Here is a 13,191-nt window from a genome sequence, read left to right as displayed (position 1 = left end):
CAATCGAAAGGTTAGTTTGTGCACGAAATCCTACACCGTCAATCCTTTCAGAATTATGGACGACTGGAAAGCAGTATGGCTCAATATTTCTCCAGGGGACTTCCAACGATTGCTGAGAGCATGCCTCGTCGAGTTGCTGCGTCGGAAAGAAGGAGGTCCGACACGATATTAGGAAATTTCTGTTAACGTTTGTTACCTCAGTATAAACAGGTTGCATGACATAGAAGTTAAAACACCTATCCGGACAGCGGACAAAGGGAGACGCACTGACTGATTAACGATGAGGGCCATACGTGCCTGCCAGCCTGGATGTAGCTCTCAGGCACACCTTACTAGGAAATTCCGGGCTAGTACCAACGTCGCTCCTCATGTACACGATTATGCAAATATTTCGAAAACGTGCTTAGACTTGAACATGAGGAAGCACTAGACACAGACCGATGGGGTACTCGGATTCCGTCCACGTGGAACGGTGTGTAGTCTGGAACGGCATCCGGTTAAACATCGCCACTAACATTGCCAAATCCGAAATAACACTCCAACCACGTGGAGACACGAGATGTTCCTAGGAAGAAGAAGAAGAAGAAGACGAAGAGGAAGAGGATTTCTTAGAAGCTAAATTTCACATAATGTGCTACAACAATAAGACGCTGAGTGATGAAATCCCTCGGCGTACACTTCGCTGAGTGGATAGACGTAAATATGTCACAGATGCTTTAACTACGACAGAGACTACCTGCAGTTTACAGGGGTCTGAGTTACCCATTAAAGGCAATGGATGTAGAGACCATCGCACCAGGGGGTCGTCCAATGAGACAACGGATGACAGACCCTGGTAATAGTGCTTACCTCCATGGCGTTTCACGTAAGTGTTCTCACTCTATACGCAGTGTGAAACGAGATTCATCGAAAAAGATGATTTCATGTCAGCCGACACGCTGCTGGTTATAGGGGCATGTCCCTTGTAGGTGGAGGCGATTTTTATTTCCTGGGAGGGGCGTCCTACAGCAGGACAGTACGTGAACACAATGCGCGGAAGATGACACGACGGCAACGAACTAAGACTATAAATAATGGTACACATGTAGCTTAACACAACACCAGACTGCAGTAGCTTTTCGGTCGTCAATCGTAGCCTTATGAACTATAGACCTGTTATACTCCGTGCTGACTTAGGCCACTAACTGAATATAGGTATTTCACTCATCTCTGTAGTAGCGTACCTTGTGTAGTAGGTCTTGAGTTTGACAATCTGCTAAGCACCGTCAGGGCTGCATTGCCATCTGTCCAAGTTCAGACTTCGTGGCTTCATGAAATATGATACAGCAAAACCGATCTCTCCTGAAAAACGTAAGAAAACAAAAACAGTACAACCGATCTGGAAAAAGTCACTCCTTTACGAATTACATGTGAATGTGTGCGTGCAGTATAGGGCAAGACCTACGTTGAGAATCAATTAAAAACATTTTGAAATTATCATCGATAGCCCAAACAACGTTTCTGTATAATTTACAATTTAAAATTTGACGTTTATCACACGATCATAGCCAGAAATTAATGCACAAATTTCTTAATTTTCATTCTTGCACTAACCTATATCAGTTGTGTCTAGACGTAATAGCAGAGGTAGTAATTTCATGTATCCATGGATCATTTTTAGAAGGTTATAAGATATGTCGTGGTATTACAGTTTAAGAACAAAAAAAGTGTAGGTTATGTACAGGCAATTAAATATTTACAGATATAGTTTGACAAGGATGACACTGAGTCAGCATCCCTCCACAACGGCTGAAACGTCGACTTCGGAAAGTGAATGAGATATTTGATTTATCCTCTGAGGCTGAGTTCATTTGTGAGAACATAAAAAAAATTATATGATTGTGAATGACAAAGACTGTTTTCATTACTTTTTACTGTGCTGAACGCCTACTCCGCGCTATCTACGTAATCATTCACTGTACATAACATACCACGTAGTACCTAAGAGGTGCTACCTAACAGCTTTTCTAAACAAGTTTGTTTTTACGTTGTAATCTCCTTAGACAGTTTAGTGTACAATTTTATTTCTTGACAGAAAATTCAGCTTTCGCCTTTCTGTTCATTTCTCGGAAAATTTAGGTTAGGTTTTGTTTCATGGTGTTGAACAGAGCTGTGTGTGCAATAATTATCGAAAGTATTTCTGACGTACTTAACTAGACAGACACTTGTCACAACTGATGCCAAACTGAATTCGTTGCCGAGTAAAATCGCACCATTAAAGCGATTTAAAAGACGGAAATTGTATTTGAAGGAAACAAAAGTTCACACGGAAACAGTGACGTTTAGAATCGCACGTGCTCCGTAAACACACCTACTTTCTTTATCCCATACTGGGATTTGCAACAATAACTAGTGAGCTACCCAGTCATACCAGTAGCTAAGATCGGTGGGACATCTGTTTGGCAGACATCAAATAATCTTCAAAACGAATCAAGCAATTGCAGAACAGGTATGGAATCAAATGGCGTTATTAAGGATCTGCTGAAGAAACAGCAAAATCGTCATCTACATAGACATATCACAAATGTGAACATGTAAAGTTATGTTGCACACAGAGCTTTCTGAACAGCAATTGAAAAAACAAATTGCACTCACGAAAATGGAAGTTGTTACATCATAAACACATTGATCGAATGCTGCCAAACTGACATTCCAGTTTTTCCAAGTCCGTGGCATATGCTGGCTAAAATTTCATCCTTATGAGAGATAAATTTCAGTATTTTCACTACTAAAAAAGTCATTTCTACTTATACAGTAAATCCAGTTATATCGCACAACGGTTGGATGTAGTGCAATGTCTGAAGGAAGAGAGAGGACGAATTGGACAGAAGCGTAGTCTGTGAGCTGAGGCGCACGTTCTTCCATACAGCCTACATCACAAGAATATTGTAGGATTGTTAGACTGGTTCTGACAACTAGACGCGTTACAACAACTGGAATTCAGGCAGTCGTCACAGACAGACAGACAGTGAACACGGACCCTCGGGCATAGGTTACTGAAAGCAAGTTTGAAATTCACAGTTGCCATCCAGCGTTGGCAAACGTTGTCCACCGCTGACACTATATTTCAGACAACGTAGAACTGAACGACGTAGCCGCAGGGATAGTTGGGAAGTTGAGTGCATTTCTTTGCTGTTCAGTGACAAGCCTCATTGTTTCAATAGAAGATCTGTGGAGAACTAATAGAAAGCAGCGATTGAGATACGTATCTCTCATACTCCCGGATTCGAGGTGTGTGGAGCCATCTGATATGACAACAGCACTGCTTTGGTAATTGTTGATGTAGCGCTTGCTAACATAAGGGGAGAAAGGCAAACCTTGCTGTCGTACCTTTAACGACCAGGGAATCGGAAGGCATTATCCAATCGGATATTGCAAGACCACACAACGCAGTTCGCAGAGCAATGTTCGAGTTCTCGACTGGCCTGCCTAGTCCCCATTATGTCATCCATAGAGTATGTCTGGAATGCGATTGGGAGACATTTTCACACCAGCCTCCATCAAGGACTTTTCCGGTACTGACACAGCAGGTGTTCCGGCTATGGCAGTTGCTCAAGATGGAGTTCGGAAGTTCTTTGCTTCTATGCTACGCCAAATATAAGGGTGTAATGTCCCCATGAGGGTCACACCTCATATTGATGTTGATGATGGATATAGGTTCCGAATGAAATGAAAGTTCAATCGTTTAGTACCAGTTTTCAGATAACATCCCAAAAAGATATTAAATATCGGACTGGTGCTACACAGTTCAACACGTTTCATTTCCGCAGGTACACTGTAACCAGTCACATTTATTGGTTTTCCCACTGAGCGTTCCGGAGGATAATACCTTCAGAGTCAAATGGATTTATTTCTATTAATAACGTATAGACGAATTATGTGTGCCACTTTTTCTGTGCAACTTGTTGCGATGGCTTTCAATGGTCACATGCTGCTGAACCAGTCACAGATGCTATAAACAGAAGTTACAACGGGGATACTTTACTTTAAAGAACAGTAACCTAAGTGAACAATTTGAGGATACCATTGAACCTAGCGAATAAATCGCTTTATTCTGTTGAGAACATTTGCAGATCCAATATGAGCTACTTTCGTTTCTGCTGGACATAATCCGTCTAATATGAAAGACTCAGGTGTATCAGCAATATTCTTGTGAGCCATTAACGCGTATGAGAAGATACTCCATCTGATCCTGTCTTAGTTATTAATTGACAACGTGGTACCCTCCCGATCGCTCCTCAGAAATGTAGGTAAAAGGCATATAGCTCATTATTTGCGTCTGGTATTTGAAACATATTGTGAATGTAGTATGTTGGGGTTATTGGACACTGATATATCGAAATGTAGATATATCAGAATCAATGACACAATATATTAATCGATATTTGTCCAGCCGGTATATCAGTGACATCGATTATTTTGTGGCTATATAATCCGTTAATATTCTTATTATGATCACCTAACTCATAATAGAGAAAACTAAATTCTACCTTCTATTTAGTAATGAAAGATTTACAACATAACAACAATACCTACAGTATTTTTACATTCAAGTTTTTATAGAACATTTGACTGTCATCAGTTGTTTGTTTTCGTTACTCCTCCCACTCGAAAGTAACGTCAGCAGAAATACTGGAAATATGGAGGCTAAAAAAAGAGAATAACTCTAGACTTCTCCCTAATTACCAATGTACTTACTAATACCACCCACTGGACCGTTAGGAGATCACTCATTCACAATCTGTAGGGAAATTTATCAATCTAGATCGAGTTTTTATCAGACAGCTGGGAATTATTAATCTGTTAACTGGACTTTAATTCCAGCAAAATGACTGTTTTTAAAAGCTGGTGAAGTGATTACTGCTCGAGGAAGAAGACTAAAAACACAATATGCCAAAGATATTTCTTACGTAATTTAGAAAATAAGTTTTGGAACTGATAATACTTTCATATACACTATCTGTATTTTGAGTGATTTTTTTCTGTCTGTTACTGTATATGGTGTAGTATAAAATTTTTATTTTTTCCTAAAAGTTCTCAGTTTACATGTAAAATAATGTATAATTTTATTTGGTTTTCCTAAATTTTTATTAATTCATAAAACACAGTCCCCATACTTTGTAAATAAACGTGCAGGCTTAATTAATTTGGTTTTTAAACCTTAATTTCATAGCACCGACATATCGAAACAATGACATTTTTGATTCGAATAATAGTCGTCGTCTATATTTAATGAGTTGCATTCTGATATATCGAATATCAATATTTACTTTTCGGTGTCCTATCTTTAATATGTAGCAAGCGACTTACGTTTCACAGGAGCATCGTCAGCAATGTCATTCCAGAAACTGAAACGGTAGCTAGTAGTAACGGGGTATACACACATTTGCTACCAACAATGTAGTATCAGAATTACGCAACACGTAACTGAAACCGAATCGTCACACGTTCTTCCGATCTAGAATCGCATCTCACATAATTAGCAGCCAACAAGGAGGAGAAAATACATGAATAATAACTTACGCCACACGTTCTTCCGATCTAGAATCGCATCTCACATAATTAGCAGCCAACAAGGAGGAGAAAATACATGAATAATAACTTACGCAATGAATAGAATAAGTCATCTAAAGTCGGAGTGCTTTAGTATGAGAAGAAAATAATGGTATAGTTGTAGGAGGGCGTTCATTTGACGAACTAAATGAGACAGTATAAATTTTTTCGTGGTCTGTGGAAAATACCGCTTAATGAGATCTGACATTTTGTTAAAAAAACTACAGACAAAGTATACATATCTTTTATGGGTCTATGGAATGAATATTTAATCTAATCTAATCCAAAAGGTACAGAAGTAAGAATATTTCGGTCTGAATACAAGAACATACCGAGTTGAGAATTCGGATCATAATGCAGTAAAACAGGTAAGTAGGTAAGTGTCGGACAATAAATAAATGAGGTGTCATGGGAGGAAGGGTGATACCACTAAAAATGAAATTATTTAATTATGGTGTTGAAAATTGCGAAGAAAGGGACGATCATCAGATTCTGAAAGAGAATGTTACTGTGCTAAAGAAAAAGTGATTTGATGTACCTGTGAACTTTCACATTGTTAATGTGACGTGTTTGGAACTTGCAAAAGGAAACAGTACAAGTAAAAATGGAAAATAAAGCAACAGTGGTCGGGAGACTGCTTTTTTTTCGATGACAAATGAGAGATATCTTGAAATCCGATTATAATGTGGACAATGAATTTCGACAACATGCATCTTAATTTATATGACAAACATAATATTAATAATGTAGCAAAATCCCAAAGGAGAACTGTATATTCAAAAGAAATCAATCTAATAATAAAGCAGAGACAGTCGAATCATTTGTACTAAGCTAGAGAATACAGTTGAATAAATCAGGCGGAAGAACGAGAGGGAAAAATGTGTATAACAATGCTTGTAACTCTATTATCCCTAGTGTTTAATATTTGTAGTGTTCAGAGAGATTGAAAATTAAGGTGTGACAGTCAGTTATCTGCGAAGTCATGGATGGCGTTCATTCGGTAACATAAAATAAGGTCAGGGAACGACAATTCAATGGAATACACAGACTACTTAGACTTAAATGTGAGCAGATGAAAGTCTCGTTAAACATTATAAAATGACACGACAATGATAACCTGCTAGATGTCCACGACACGGGTATTCCAAAACATGAATTAAAATGTTTTAATTGTTCATTATAACAGTCTCTGTTGGAAAATCTCATAGATTAATAGTAGTTTCTAACATTTATGACCTTCTTCGGATGTGATTAATTCTAGGTTGCGAAAAATGAATTTTTTCACACTCATGACTAATCATATCTGAACATCATCATCAACTGGTCGAAACTAGTAATCATTAGTAAAAATGTACGAATGAAACTTCAAATAATTACCCGCCAGGGTAGTTGAGAGCACTAATGCGCTGCTTCATGGACTCAGGTAGGCGCACCGGCCCCAGATCGAATCCTCCCGGCGGATTGCCAACAGGGACTGGTATGCCGGCCAGCCTGGATGCAGTTTTTAGGCGGTTTTCTACGCTAGGTGAATACTGGGCTGGTCCCCACGTTCCGCCTCAGTTACACGACTCACAGACATTTGCAGACGTTCATATCTTCCACTAGGTGCAGACAGCTGGGGTACACTACTTACACCTTGGTGGGTTTGGGGTGGCGGCAGGGAGGGCATCCGGCCACCCTCTGTAACTAACACTGCCAAATCCATAATAACAAGGCCGACCTCCCGTTGAGGCGGGACAAGGCCCAAAAAGATAAAAAGACTTCAAATAACTATTTTAAAAATTTATAGAGTGGCAACTTGTATCAAGATAATAATAAGTGAAAAGAATTAAAGCATTTCTGTAACACTGAAAAACAAAATTACACAAAAGTCCAATCAGAGGCTTCAAGTATAGATTCTGAAATGGAATAACCTCTCCTGGCCACAAAATTCCGCCTTTAGTTAAAGAAAATCTTAACACACACAATAGTACAACTAGTATGTCGATATGCAAACATGCAAAATAAGAACGAATGATTAGATTTCTAAATTTGGGGCTTTGGAATAATACATACAACGCTGTACCGGAAAGTAATACTTCCAAATTTCTTACTCTGTTGTCAATACCGGTTGAGGTCGCAAGCGACGTGCATATTACCAACAAATTTGGATATTACTAGATCGACTTTCGAGCTTCGTTGATGCCAGTCGCAACCCTCGCCTCTACAAGGCTCCGAGTTATAGCGTGTAACATGGCTGTGCGTAACGTAACCATGTCGGTTCGTGGGAAAGAGACCCTCAGAAAACCGAAATCATGCAGAGTTCGTCCACACTTGAAACACCCTCTCCTTTAGGAAGACAATTCCAGACCACACGTATCCGCTGCGACGCCTTTGGCCACTGTCACCGACCTTCTCCATACAGACTTCGCCCCATCCGATTTTCATGTGATTCCAAAACTCAAAGAACATCTTCGAAGACTTCACTTTCATTCTGCAGTGGTGATATCGACAAACTGATCTCTCGTCGGGAGAAGTGTGTTCGTCGCCAGGGTCATTACATTGAAAAACGAACATGTAGACATGAAGAATAAAGATGTAGGATGCTCATAAAGTTTGGATCTATTTTAAAAAATTGAACAGTTCTTACATAAAATATTCGGAGGCATTACTTCTCAGCACGCCGGCGTAAAAGATTTACTTGACAATAAACGGGTACGTGGTAAGAGAGTAAAATAAATAACTGTGCATAAAGAATAAAGAAGGTAATATGTAGAACATTCTCCTCCGAATGCGAAAATGTTTTATTCACCCCCACCTACATAGGGAGTAATGATCATCATAAGAGAAATCAGAGCTCGCAATGAAATTGTTCACATTCTCCGCCCGCTGTTAAAATCTGGAACGTAGAGAAATAGTGTGAAAGCTGGGCGATGAACTATCTGCGAGGCAACTAATTTTGAATTTCAGAGTGGTTGTGTAGATGTAGATGTAGTACTTAATTATATTATACTGAGGATTTTTATTCTCTGTCAGAGAGATGATTCTAATGTAATGTATAAAATTGCATTTATGTCGTATTAATGATAAATTGTTTGATATAAGCTACTTGTTGGTAGTAGTTTATTTTATCGAATTAGTTTCTGGTGTTGACCATCGTGTGTGATATTTGTACTGCAAAAGACAAGTGTCTGCTAAGTGGATTGCTCACAGTGTATATAGCAGTGTTCTATGCGTACGTGATTTTTTCAATCCATTGTAATGTGAACTGCCTTATACGTAACGTTCCCTAGCGTATGACATGACAGTGTTTCGTTATCAGAATAAGTTTTTTTTTTAACAAAATCGATAGCTTTAGTTTGTAGTTGCTGTACATGTAGAGATTATGTTTTGTTGTCCATCACAGAAAATATATATATATATATATATATATATGTATATATATATATATATATATATATATATATTGCTAATCCTAATTTGTATAATCTCTATCAGTAGGACAAAGAAATGTATTGTCATTAAAGAACAACTAGCGAAATTTTCGACGAGTTTTGTGGTTTTTAGATCGGTCCCTTCATTTAAAATAGTCAAGATGTTTCATTACATATGCGAGAATTTCAGTTTAGTAAGCTGCCCTACCATGCTAATCTGCAACATTTACTTCGTATTTCAATCTCCCATGCTAGTTTTAGAATACTGTCCCGCTTCCTAAAATGAACCTCTGCATGAAGATTGTTCCTGAAAGAATAGGGGACATTATCTGTAAACTTAGCCGTATGGCAACATGGAACATTTCATTGTCAAGGAAAAAGTGGTTAACAATGACGCTGACGATGACGATTATGTCAATTCCTATAATTGTTATGAAAATGTGCTTGACTAATAAGTGCTATGGAAGTCATAATGTACTGACACTCTGACAGCTGCTAAGTGAATTACTTTGATTTTTATAAGCAGTTTCGGACTTTCATATCATCTTCACGTACCTAAAAATCAACGCATATAAAGCGGACTTACTTCATAAAACTCACTTCATAAACATGTAAATAATGATAACCGATAACAATAGAACATATAGACGAGTTATAATTACAAAAACGTCACCAAAAATATCACCACAGTGTACTAGTGTTCACATAGTACTACAACTATTTTTCCAAATGTAACATAAAAGTACATACTATGTCTTTGTTTTCAGAATTCTGGAAAAAGACTTCTTTTTGTATTCATGCTTCCACACCACATCGCTACCAGAGAAGCACAAAACGCAAACCAACCTCTCCACTCTCCACTCTTTCACAAAGACACGCAACAACCTACGTTTACATACAAACACACACACACACACACACACACACACACACACACACACACACACATTACTGCACAATATGCACCAACGCACACACCTCATGTCGACGTAAGGGTCTTAATCAAATAACCAGGATTTACTCTCGTAGAGAACATACCATCAGAGTACATAGGTAGATACGAGTGTATAGAGCATATCGTCGATTATGGGATGCTAGCACCCTCTCCTCCCGCACAGGCCTTGATGGCCTAAAGGTACCGACTGGCCGCCGTGTCATCCTCAGCCCACAGGCGTCACTGGATGCGGATATGGAGGGCCATGTGGCCAGCACACCGGTCTCCCGGCCGTATGTCAGTTTCCCAGACCGGAGCCGCTACTTCTCAATCAAGTAGCTTCTCAGTTTGCCTCGCAAGGGCTGAGTGCACCCCGCTTGCCAACAGCACTCGGCAGACCGTATGGTCACCCACCCAAGAGCTAGCCCAGCCCGATAGCGCTTAACTTCGGTGATCTGACGGGAACCGGTGTTACCACTGCGTCACAACCGTTGGCCTTATGGGATGCTACAGTTATTAAAAATGAACAGCATAGCCAATAACCTTCAGAAATGAAGAACAGCGTAAGTAAATCTTAGAAATAATGACATAAACGAGCACACTTTTTTTTATAGCGTACTCTGAATAACAATATTTAGTTAAGGTCGATTCCCATTTGGTGTCAACGGATCGTCACGGAACGCAAGGAACTGACCGTCAAATGGTGGTGAGTTCGCACTAGACGGGACATCAACACAACGTCACAACACTCATCTCTATACTGAAAGGTGAAAGGTTATGAGGGATCGCAGGTCTTACTGTATTCTACTAATATTAAGGAATTAGGAATAGTAGTTCGTTAGTGATGCGAAAGAGAAGCTATTGTTCAAACATTTCAGTACAATGGATGAAGTAAACTGCTTGAGGAAAATAGGCAAGAATCCAAAATACATAGTCGAATGATAATGTAAACTTAGTATACATATACACCATCAGTGAGTACCTAGAGAATTAGAGTTACAATTCTCTGTGACTGGGAGAGTGGCCAACAGACTGCGCTAGTGTTACTAGTGTTTAGTAGCGTTAGCAGGCCTCATAGTGTATATAACGGTCGTCATATGATGAACGGTCATTGTGAAGGACACGGATAAAGTGCGTAGTTGTTTGAGACAGCGTTATCAGCTCCTGATGAAAGTTTGAAAAGTGCCTCATTCTGGGACTCCTTTTGGCCAGCTGGTCAAATCATGCAATATCTATGTTTGTGAGGCATTCAGAAATGACAGTGGCCCGATGTTAGACTGCGTGGATGCTTGGGGACAGGTAACCTCGTCGTGAAGATTCCTGTTAAACCACGTCTGACCACCGCAAGGGTGCATCACCGTACTGTGAATCGGGCGTATCTTAACTCCTCCACATCTTCGCTTGGCATCAGAGAGCAAGTAATAATGGACTTTCCGTGCCATCTAGTGCGACTGGTCAAAAACTAGCTGCAGCCAAACTCGGTAATTACCGTCCCATCCTTACGTTGGCGTTAGCAATAGAACACAAATAGCGGCGTTTGTTTCGAGAGTGGTCTATAGCTCAATTTTATGTTATGTTTTTTGTGTATTAGATCCTTTGCTTGTGCCATCTATTTTTGTACTAATTGTGCACTTATATTCACACAGTATAGGTGTTTTCTTTTTCTGGGTATTGTAAACCTAGATAATTTTTCGATTCGCTGCTGTGTGTCATATCCACCCTCCCCAGGGTCTCCGTCCATCTATTTTGAAGAGCTTCACTTATCATTTCCATCAAAGCCGCACCACATGCTATTGTTTCTTGATTAAACACACACAACACATAAACGCAATGATAACACCACACAGAAAAGAAGCAGATGGTACACTATGCCCATATGCCCCAGTTTGGTGCTCTATACATCTCTGACGTACAGGTACCATTGCGAAAACACGCGACACATGGTAACTGCCAGAAATAATATTTTGCGGAAACTAGCTAACAGCAAATGGGGTGAAAAACCTTCCATCTTAAGAACCACCGCAGAAGCCTTATGTTTCTCTACAGCCGAATATGCCTGCCCAGTATGGTCCAGATCAACCCATGCAAAAGAGGTCGACATAAGCCATAATGAGACATGTCTACATCTACATCTACATCTACATCCATACTCCGCAAGCCACCTGACGGTGTGTGGCGGAGGGTACCCTGAGTACCTCTATCGGTTCTCCCTTCTATTCCAGTCTCGTATTGTACGTGGAAAGAAGGATTGTCGGTATGCTTCTGTGTGGGCTCTAATCTCTCTGATTTTATCCTCATGGTCTCTTCGCGAGATATACGTAGGAGGGAGCAATATATTGCTTGACTCTTCGGTGAAGGTATGTTCTCGAAACTTTAACAAAAGCCCGTACCGAGCTACTGAGCGTCTCTCCTGCAAAGTCTTCCACTGGAGTTTATCTATCACCTCCGTAACGCTTTCGTGATTACTAAATGATCCTGTAACGAAGCGCGCTGCTCTCCGTTGGATCTTCTCTATCTCTTCTGTCAACCCTATCTGGTGCGGATCCCATACTGCTGAGCAGTATTCAAGCATTGGGCGAACAAGCGTACTGTAACCTACTTCCCTTGTTGTCGGATTGCATTTCCTTAGGATTCTTCCAGTGAATCTCAGTGTGGCATCTGCTTTACCGACGATCAACTTTATATGATCATTCCATTTGAAATCACTCCCAATGCGTACTCCGAGATAATTTATGGAATTAACGGCTTCCAGTTGCTGACCTGCTGTTTTGTATCTAAATGATAAGGGACCTATCTTTCTATGTATTCGCATCACATTACACTTGTCTACATTGAGATTCAATTGCCATTCCGTGCACCATGCGTCAATTCGCTGCAGATCCTCCTGCATTTCAGTACAATTTTCCATTGTTGCAACCTCTCGATACACTACAGCATCATCTGAAAAAAGCCACAGTGAACTTCCTATGTCATCCACCAGGTCATTTAAGTGTATTGTGAATAGCAACGGTTCTATGACACTCCCCTGCGGCACACCTGAAATCACTCTTACTTCGGAAGACTTTTCTCCATTGAGAATGACATGCTGCGTTCTGTTATCTAAGAACTCCTCAATCCAATCACACAATTGATCTGATGGTCCGTATGCTCTTACTTTGTTCATTAAACGACTGTGGGGAACCGTGTCAAACGCCTTGCCGAACTCAAGAAACACGGCATCTACCTGTGAACCCGTGTCAAAGGCCCTCTGAG

The 13,191-nt window shown here is 40.0% G+C and overlaps 1 long non-coding RNA gene across 1 annotated transcript in view; it reads right to left on the bottom strand.

The window, feature by feature from the left end:
• Positions 1-13,191, bottom strand: part of LOC126336717 (uncharacterized) — a 140,599-nt gene that overhangs the window by 37,636 nt on the left and 89,772 nt on the right. Inside the window, exon 4 of the long non-coding RNA XR_007564986.1 lies at positions 1,224-1,341. This is a non-coding gene — a long non-coding RNA (uncharacterized LOC126336717). The remainder of the gene's footprint in view (positions 1-1,223; positions 1,342-13,191) is intronic.

This window comes from Schistocerca gregaria, chromosome 2 (assembly GCF_023897955.1).
Source record: "Schistocerca gregaria isolate iqSchGreg1 chromosome 2, iqSchGreg1.2, whole genome shotgun sequence".
NCBI classification, from domain to species: domain Eukaryota; kingdom Metazoa; phylum Arthropoda; class Insecta; order Orthoptera; family Acrididae; genus Schistocerca; species Schistocerca gregaria.
This window is presented reverse-complemented; position numbering and strand designations above follow the sequence as displayed.